Source organism: Cucurbita moschata, unplaced genomic scaffold (genome assembly GCF_002738365.1).
Source record: "Cucurbita moschata cultivar Rifu unplaced genomic scaffold, Cmos_1.0 Cmo_Scf00002, whole genome shotgun sequence".
NCBI lineage: Eukaryota > Viridiplantae > Streptophyta > Magnoliopsida > Cucurbitales > Cucurbitaceae > Cucurbita > Cucurbita moschata.
The window spans coordinates 946,299-956,589 of NW_019268518.1; positions in this window are offsets into that span (position 1 = coordinate 946,299).

Consider the following 10,291-nt stretch of genomic DNA (forward strand, 5'->3'; position numbering starts at 1 on the left):
TTTTTTTTTTTTTTTTTTTTTTTAAATGGTTTCTGTTGAAATATTGTCGGTGTATAAGTTAAATAAATTTACATTATTTTTATTCATTATTTTAAAAATGTATCTTAAAAAAAAAAGAAAAAAAAAAAAAGAGGGAGTATTTAAGATGCAAGGAAAAGAAGATGACAAGTGATGCATGATTTTTGTGCATTTAAACAGAGAGATTCGCTCAACTCCAATCCCCATCTTCTCTTGTCGCCCCCCACTTTTGGTGCCACCCATTTTTCTAATAATCTTATTTCAACTAATGAAATTTTTATTATTGAATCATTATACCATAATAATTTATTATTATTTATAATTTTTTTAATTATCTTATGGTTCATTCATGTATTATTCATTTACTCGAGTATCTAATAATATAATATACGAAAACTATTATTACACACATATTCAAACATTTCTGTTAAATATTGGACATGAAAAAAAGAAGATAACAAATTAGGTATTCCAAACTTGGCATTTACCGTGGCAGTGTGGTAGAATACTAAAAGATAAAAAGCATCATATTGGTTAGTTGGCAACACAGCATAGGTGCTGCACCTGTCTCAACGTAGTATCTAATTTGTACAGAACTGGATTATGATTTTCTCCCGACACCATTATTCAACTAAAAATTAAAATATTACATAAATCTAGGCTCATTCTTCGATACTCATAATTTAATCCAGCGTGATTCTGTGATTAATCTAGGGTTACGTAATCTTATTTTTTATTTGGTTGCTCCTGAATTCATGTATCCAATGAATATTATCTTCTTTTATTGTTTTCCACTAAAAATAATAATAATAATAATAATGCTTCAAGCATACAATTTTATATAACAGCTTGATTAAAAGAAAAATAGAGTGTCAAAGGGTGACATGAAAATTAACCTTGGTTTGGAAAACTTGTTGATCACGTGGACAATAATTCACATAACTTCATTTCCTGAAACATTATTTACGTGTAGTATGTTTCGACAAATCTCCACAAGCTGTCGATTGTAACGTTTCTAATTTTCTTAAACTACTAATAATGCCCCATCTTCAACTTCTATGGTGTCCTCAGCTTCATCGTCAGCGGTACATTGGTGCCTTGTCTTTACCTGAAAAATGTAGGTAACACGTGGCTTGAATATTTTATGAATTACTTAGTAAGTTACCCCACTGTTGGAGATAGAAATGCAAACATATGCAACATATGAGCGGGACCTAACTTTTCGTAAACTTTACATGGTCGGGCACAACCAGGCAGGCTCGCATACGTATTCCCTAGACTTGGCTTGGTCGGGCACAACGTATTACACGTCGCCGGACACCACAGAACAGAAAAGACCCACATGATATCATGGCGAACATTAATATCGTATTTCCTTCATGACATAAAAGGAAAATATCCCGATGCAAGTGAGATACATATATGCATGAGGTCCTTTAACATACCTAACATGGCATTGCATACGCATTACTAACATTACATATACATTTCTTACATTACATGGCATATTACAGAACATGAAAATACGTTCCAATTCCATAAGCATTTCATAGCATAACTTCATCATGCTACGTGTACACATGTCAACATTCATCACTTTCATGACATATAATACTAGCAGATCAACCATAACTTTTCATAACGTAAGCAATCAATAGTCAACATAATTCATACATCACATTGTCATATCACATAAAATATGGTGCATGTAGGGGCCATAGGGCACGCACAATCATACAATACGTAATAAGCTAACTCCAACAATAAGGTCACTTACCTCGGATGGCATTGGCCAAAGTTACAAACAACAAGCTAATTCCAACGGCACTACGTCCTATAAAAATCACATAATATATTTAAGAACCTTTCCTAACGAATTCTAGCTAAACCTCATGTTAGTGATCAAAGGAAAACTCTAACACAATCTGTTTTGACTATTAAGGACCATATTGACCTCAGAATGCAAAAATAAGGGCGAAAACGGCTTCGGAAGGGCCGAAAACCTAGAAAATGATATATTTTGGGTATCAAACCGCTAAGTCGAGCCGTCGAGCAGACAACCGAGTCAACAAGCCGCTGCCGACAAACCGAGAAAATTGGAGCTGAGCCGCTTAACCAGTGCGAGTCAAGCTGCCACGGGGTACGCGTGTGAAGCTGAACGCACATGATTGTTGGGTTCGTATTGGGCCAAAACGAGCGCGGCCCGCGTTCGTCTGTGGGTTGGGTTAGAGGCCGAAGTTACCTGATCCGATTCCTTCGTCTTCCTTACCCGGAAGACCTCGAAAACCCTAATTGAAGATGCGTTGCCGACGACGATGACATAGTCTTCTCCGTTTCCAACGACGGTCACATAGCGTTCTCCTTCTTCGACTTCGACAGCCTGCCTTCTTCGACGCAGCGATCCCTATGTTGATGCTTACTTCCACTCAATTCTCACTTCGAATTAGCAAGCCCACCGATTTCGAGAACTCACTGAAACACCAGCAAACCAATCCACACGATTTCCTTTCGAACATCCTCGGTTCTCGTTCTCTCTGACACACTTAGACACAGAAGGTGAGTTTGGAGAAAAAAAAAATCATTTTTAAATGAAGTGAAGGTTGGGCATAGGAATATAAAAGGTCTCAAAACGTTTTTTCATAAAGGTAATAATTGTCTCGCCAGAAATCATGCATATTTTCCGGCGAGAATAAATTCTACAACATAATATCCTGTCATTTATAAAAATAAAAATAAAATCTTAACAAAATAAGAAAAAAATGAAAAAATCTGAATGGTTATATCGATGCTTTCTCTATGTTACATCGTTTTTTTGTGGTGTGTTAACTCATATAAATCGATGACATATCCTGCAGTTGTATCGATTGTATTCATATGACGTATGTTCTTCGTCATTATCTAGTGTAGCCAACGAATCTGCATTCCTACTTCTCCTTCAATATATCATCTTGAATTCTTGAAATTTTGAGAATATGTTTGTAATGATCCAAGCCCATTGCTACCAGATATTGTTCTCTTCCAACTTTCAGTTTTAGGTTTTCTCTCAATGTTTTTAAAACGCATCTGCTAAGGTTTTCACACCCTTATAAGGGGTGTTTCGTTCTCCTCCCCGACCAATGTGAGATTTCACAATCCACCCCCTTCGGGACCCAGCGTCCTCGTTGACACTCGTTTCCTTCTTCAATTGATGTAAGCCCGAAAGGAAAAATCTAAAGAGGACAATATCTGTTAGTTGTTGGCTTATGGCATTACTAATGGTATTAGAGCTAGACACCAGGCGATCTGCCAGAAAGGAGGGAAAAGATGTAGCCACGGAGTTTCGAAAGGCTGCATGCAAAGAGAAAATGCAAAAAAATAGAAGGGAAACGTGTAGCTGTAGGTTTCTATGTGTATGCTGAGGAAAAAAAAAAAAACATTAAGGCAAAAAGAAGGGAGGTTACACTACTCAAGCTCAAACCTGACACCCATGTTGTCCGAGTGGTACTTTTGTAGTTTTGCAACGTTGTGATCTTAACATATTCACAACCTGCCTTGAAAAGAACCCAAGCTTCCATGAACATTTTTTATCCAACTTTGTGGCTATGTTAGCAAGGTTTGTTTTTGCCCACCGAACATAACTTATGCGAAATCCAAGCTTGTTCGACCACACACGGCGCCTGCGTGTGCATGTTTAATTATCAGTAGGTCAAGTCATTTGGGGGGCCAATGTCTCTCATGTACAACATCACATCCCAACATCATCTAGGTTCCCAATTAATATGACTACATGCCTTGACGCCATCCCAAGTCATGGGGTGTTGCCACCCATTGCAACTCATTCAGCCATGTGATCGAGATTGAGCTTACATGTCATTCATAATATTAGGACATCTCAAACATCCATCCATCTGAGTTCTATCGAGGCATTCAACTCTCCTGTGTTCATGCCATGTCATTTAGGACTTCGTACCAGATAGTGGATGTATGATTCAACCTCTGATACATGGGCTTGGGCGTAAAAGCAACGCACCCATGTCGCTTGGTACTATCTTTGAAAAACTCATTTCAAAGGAAGTCGTTCGAGACATTTGTCTAGCAACGCTTGCCGTCACTGTGATACCATATCTTCTCTTATAGTATGTATAACGATCCTAGATTTTCTACTTAACCTAAAGTTGCTACTATACATATTATGAACATTTAATGCGGAAATCTTCATTAAAAACTTTATAATAAAGACGTGACCTTGGTCTTGCATGTCTCTTCTAAGGCCTTTAAATAAATTAATACAAACTGAAATAATAAAAAATAATCTAAAGTAAAATTGCCCTATACTAACCTATATACTACTAAAGAAAAATGCAACTAACCTATATGCTACTAAATGAAAATGCAACTAACCTATATGCTACTATATGAAAATGCAACTAACCTATAGTTTACTAAATACAAATTATGAAACTACCCTAAGCATGTGACATGGTCTCCTATATTGTGATGCCACCATAAGCGATCCGCCTATCGGGGTTAAATGCAAACACACACAATTTCATGAATTGGATTTATCATAATAGTCTAATTTTCTATGGCGGCTATCCTAAACAAGAAATTGGATGCATACTTAATTTCCCTACACACGGTTCACATGTACAAGTATGGACCAACCAGTTAGTTCCCACACCTCCTAGGCCTCTTTCTAATCGGGCAAGCATTCTCTGGTAGCTGTTGATGCCAGACACCCGTTAGGAATAACAACCGTCATGGAAATATTATGGCAAACATAATGATCATTTCCCTACCTCGTAGTGTACTATCGTGAAGGAGAAGGGGTATCATGCATGAGGTCTGAACATTTTTTCATTTCCATTATCATATACTACAACTTGCTAGCATCTTCTTTCATATCATATCATTTATCATATCTTCCATGCATGTATCGGGGTTGTTTTTCATGCCAATTCGTCACTTTGCATGTCAAACATATCATATCATTCATGTAATACATGTATCATATCATAACGTTTTCATGTTTTCAAACGTAACAATTCACATCATGCACATATCATATCATATCATATATCATAGCAATCACATATATCATAAATATATCAATTCATCAAATATAGCATAACATTCATGTATCATAACATATATACATCGTTTCATAAGAGTTTGCATATATGGGCATATGACATGTGCGAAGCCACGGGCACGTGTCATAGCACACAATTGTAACCAAACGATGGTAGGGTCACTTACTTGGTTGGCTTTAGCCGACATTTTTCCTAATTCGAGTACGTTCGCTCCTATTACTTGAAATTGCTCCAATTATCGCCAATTGTCATTTCCTATTGGAAGTCCATCTGGTTCCGTTATTAACTAAATTTAGTTTAAACTGAGAAATTTACCCTTATATGCCTTAAACAAGGTCAAATTCAGCTTTAGAGGGTCCAAAATGGTGGAAAATGACTAATTTTCCTTTAACGAGCCAAGGGCCTCTTTTTGAGTCATGGAGCCGAGCTGAGCCGTTTAAGTCGATTGAGTCGAGGAGGTGTTTCATGTGGCATAATTAGAGGTTGACGCATTTGCAAGCTACTTCTTGTTGGGGCGCGAGTTGTTGTAGTATGCGGGTCGCGGATGCTGCGCTGTTGTAAGTGTAGGTTGAGGGGGATATTGGGCCAAGGTTCGGGCCGACACTACAGATGCGTACACTCGAGGCTGAGGGGTCTGGACTGTAGGGCTAACAGCTGAACAGTGGATTATCGGGTTAGACTGATTGTTGGGTCGTGGGTTGTGACCGACCCAGATCCGAATCCACGAGCTGTATCTTCCCTACCCAATTTTTATCACAATTTTTTCGTCTCCGTTTCTCTCTGTTGCGACTCTATTTTGGCATATCTTCTACTCTTGCAATGTCATAGATCTAAGTGGGTACCTACGAATGTAGATCTTTTCAGTTTCCCAACCTCCCAAGCATTCTGATCTTGCCGGCAACAACGAGAAAAAAAAAAAAAAAAAAACACTACTTAGTAAGCATTAGGTGAGCTTACCTTAGGCGTGCTTGTGTACACCCTTGTTAAATAAATCCCTCTTTTTTAAGTAAAAAGTTATTCCTATTTTGAGTTAAAGCCATAATTTAAATCACACGTCAATTGGAATAACAATTTTAATTGAGTTCTCACTCCTTTCCATTTTTAGCATATAATTGTTATTTAAATATAACAATCTAATGAGAAATAAATCATTCCGTCTTCAGAATCTAAAATAAGTTTATCTCTCTCTTGTGTTTTTACTGTTTTTTTTTCTTCCAACAAATTTTCTTCGGCTATTACTCCTCCGTCAAACGATTTCCTCTCACGATACTCAGTCAAAAGACATCAAATGTTATCAGAGCCAAGTTAATCTATTGGTGGTATATCATTGCGTAGGAGCTAAGTTTATCAAAGCCAAGTTAATTAGCTCAATTGGTTAGAATGCGAGTGCTACGCATGGACCGAGGAGGAGAATTCACCTCGGCGAGCTTTAGCAAGTACTGCGATGAGCTCGACATGCAGCGGCACTTGAACGGGATGGTGGAGTGCCAAAATCAGACTATTGTTGGGACGACAAGGTCATTGTTGATGATGGCCGGGATGTCTGGGAGGTTCTGGGGAGAGACGATCATGACGGCCGTCTACCTCCTCAATCAGTCACCAATGCAAAGCCTCGATAGGAAGACGCCACAAGAGGCCTGGGTACAACAAGAAGCTAGCGGTACATCATCTCTAAATGTTTGGCTGCGTCGCGTACATGAAGACCACGCGTCCCCACTTCGCCAAGCTCGATCCTAGGGGGCGGAAGGTCGTCTTCATCGGCTACGAACTAGGTAGTAGCAAGGCATACAGGTTCTATGATCCTGTGGGAGGGCAAGCTCACATGTCGCGCAACGTCGTCTTCAACGAGAACACCTTTTGGCGGTGGAACGACTGACTAAGATTGACCAAAACCCAAATCAATTCACGGTGGAGTACCTCGTCACCAAGCCGGGAGAAGAAGGAGCACAACATTGGGCATTGTCACCGCCGACAGAACCTGCAACAGACACGCCTGCACTAACACCAACCATAACTCCTGCTATGCCCCCCTGAATCAGTGGAGTTCGCAACACCACGTACTGCAAACTCAACGCTGGATGTCGATCACGATGATGGTCTGGCATCCAGGTATCAAAGGATTGAAGACCTACTGGGAGGAGGTGAACCGCCGGGACTGGCAGCGTGCGAGCTCAAAGAAGAGGTGGCTGAACTGCATGCTATCGCGCCAGATGAACCAAACTCCTTCACCGAAGTAGAGAGGAACCAGTGCTGGCTGAAGGCAATGCAGAAAGAGATGACGTCCATCACTGAGAACAAGACGTGAAGTCTGGAGGACATGCCATCAAGACACTGAGCTATAGGGCTCAAATGGATGTTCAAACTAAAGCGTAACGAAGAGGGAGAAGTTGTGAAGCACAAGGCTCGTCTGGTAGCAAAGCGCTAGGTCCAAAAGCAAGGAGTGGACTTCGAAGAGGTATTCGCGCCAGTGGCAAGGTTGGAATCCATCCGCCTGTTGCTGGCGATTGTGGCACATTGCTATTGAGAGGTCCACCACATGGATGTGAAGTGCGCTTTCCTCAATGGAGAGCTGAAGGAGACCTTCTACGTTCAACAACCACCTGGCTTCCTGGATAACGACAACCCCGACAAGGTACTATTGAATAAACGTTAAATGTTATTTTTAGTTAATTTTAGTGGGTTTTAAATTCAAAAGTCGGTCATAAAGGAAAATGTCAAGAGTGTTGAAGATGAAAGGTTAAAAGTGTTTATAGGAAATGGTGGTGTTTTATGGGTTAGGAAATAGTGGCATTCTGATGGCTATATTTAGTTTTAGAAGAGCTTATAAATACATTTTCTATTGTGAAGAGCAGAGGAAAAGAAAAAAAACAGAGAAGTAATAAAATATGGGTTTTCAGATAAATAGAGTGTTCTTTGTCTCTTTCTATCGTTAGTGTGTGTGAGATTTATTTCACAAATTGGTATCAGAGCCAATGGCAAATGTGACGGGTCAAATGCCGCTACCGCGACTAACGAAGGCAAATTACGAGAATTGGAGCATTCAAATGAAAGCTTTTCTCGACTCTCAAGGTGCATGGGTGGTGGTCGAAGAATGGTTCGAAGAACCAAAAGATACCACGAGTTATACAGCGGCACAAAACAAGGCGTTAAAAGAGGTGCGATCAAAGGATAAGGCGGTACTATACATGTTGATCCGAGCCGTTGACGAGTCAGGCTTTGAGAAGATTGCCAGTGCAACTACTCCAAAAAAAGCATGGACACTTTAGGAAAAGTGTTCAAAGGAACCGGCTGAGTCAAGCAAGTGTGTCTCCAAACTCTTCATGGCGAGTTGGAGAGCATGAAGATGAAGAAGTCGGAAAGTGTATCTGATTACATCACGCGTGTATAGATTGTGGTAAACCAACTCAACCAAAACGGAGAAATGTTAGCCGAGACGCGAGTTGTGGAGAAGATTTTGTGATCATTATCCAACAACTTTGAGAATGTTGTATGCATGATAGAAGAGTCAAAGGACCTAGCGACGTTCACGGTCGATGAGCTAGCCGGTTCTCTGTTAGGATTACACAACAACGCACACGCTTGATCTAGATAAACACAAAGAATGGGATAGAGAAAATTGCAAGGAGAACTCTGGCTAAAAGATTTTTTTTATTGATAACTTCAGGTATGTACAACAAGAGAGAGTACAGAGAATAGAAAAGTACATTTCCAAAGCTCTACTGGACGGGATATATATATGGTTTAGTCTACTATATATAGTTTTACCAGATTTAACCATCTACTATATATAGCTATTTACCATATATAGCTTTATCGGATATAACTTTACCATATATGGCTTTGCCAAATATGGCTTTACCAAATATAGCTTTACCGGATATAGCTGTTGACCAAGCTATTAATACAGGAGCAGACTCCATAACTTAACATTCTCTTGAGGCACACGAGCAACGTAAGAAGAAGAAGGAGGAAACACTCGATCAAGCACTTCAAACCAAGGCGTCAATCAAAGATGAAAAGGTACTCTACTCTCAAAATTTTCAAGGTAAAGGTCGTGGCCGTGGAAGTCGTGGAAATGGTCGTGGTGGTCAAGGCAGCAGTCATGAAGGATACTATAAGGAGAAGGGATAGTCTAGCTAGGAAAATTGGCGTGGAAAAGGACGCAGTTGAGGAAGAGGTGACCAATCAATTTATTCCAACATTCAGTGCTACAAATGTCACAAATATGGTCACTATGCGAATGATTGTAACTCCGACAAATATTACAATTGTAGCAAAGTGGGGCATTTTGCAAAAGATTGTCGAGCCGATAAAAATGTGGAAGGAACAACCAACCTAGCCTTGAAGACGTAACAAATGACGGTCTTCTCTTGATAGCTCAAAATAAAGACAACATCAACAATGACACTCAGTGGTACCTCGACTCAGGGGCAAGCAACCATATGTCTGGTCATGAGTACCTATTCAAAGAGATGCAAAAGATTGAAGATGGTCATGTGTCATTTGGAGGTGCGTCAAAGGTGGAGGTCAAAGGACGAGGTATGATACATTTCTTGCAAAAGGATGGTTTAATAGGGTCAATCCAAGATGTTTATTACGTACCAGACCTCAAGACCAACATATTGAGTATGGGGTAACTCAAAGAGAAAGGTTACTCGATATTCTTAAAAGACCGCCTGCTACACCTGAAGGACAAGCAAGGGCGCTTGGTTGCTCGAGCCGAAATAGGAAGAAATCAGATGTACAAACTGAATTTAAGAAGCATACGAGAAAATTGCTTGCGAGTCAACGTAGAAGACAAGGCATCACTGTGGCATCTTCGCTTTGGTCACCTACATCATGGCGCCCTAAAAGAGCTAGCAAAGAAGAATATGGTGCACGAGCTACCCAATATGGACTACGAAGGAAAATTATGTGAAGAATGCGTGCTCAGTAAACATGCGAGAATCTCAATTCAAAAGAAGGCTGAATTTTGGGCTAAACAACCTCTCGAGTTGATTCATACAGATATATGTGGACCAATTACCCTTGAGTCTTTCAGCGATAAAAGGTATTTCATTTCCTTTATCGATGATTACTCATGAAAAGCTTGGGTTTATTTCCTGAAAGAAAAATCTGAGGCATTCGAGGTGTTTAAAAAGTTCAAAGTGATGGTGGAGAAGGCATTTTGTAGACACATCAAAGTTGTACGATCTGATAGA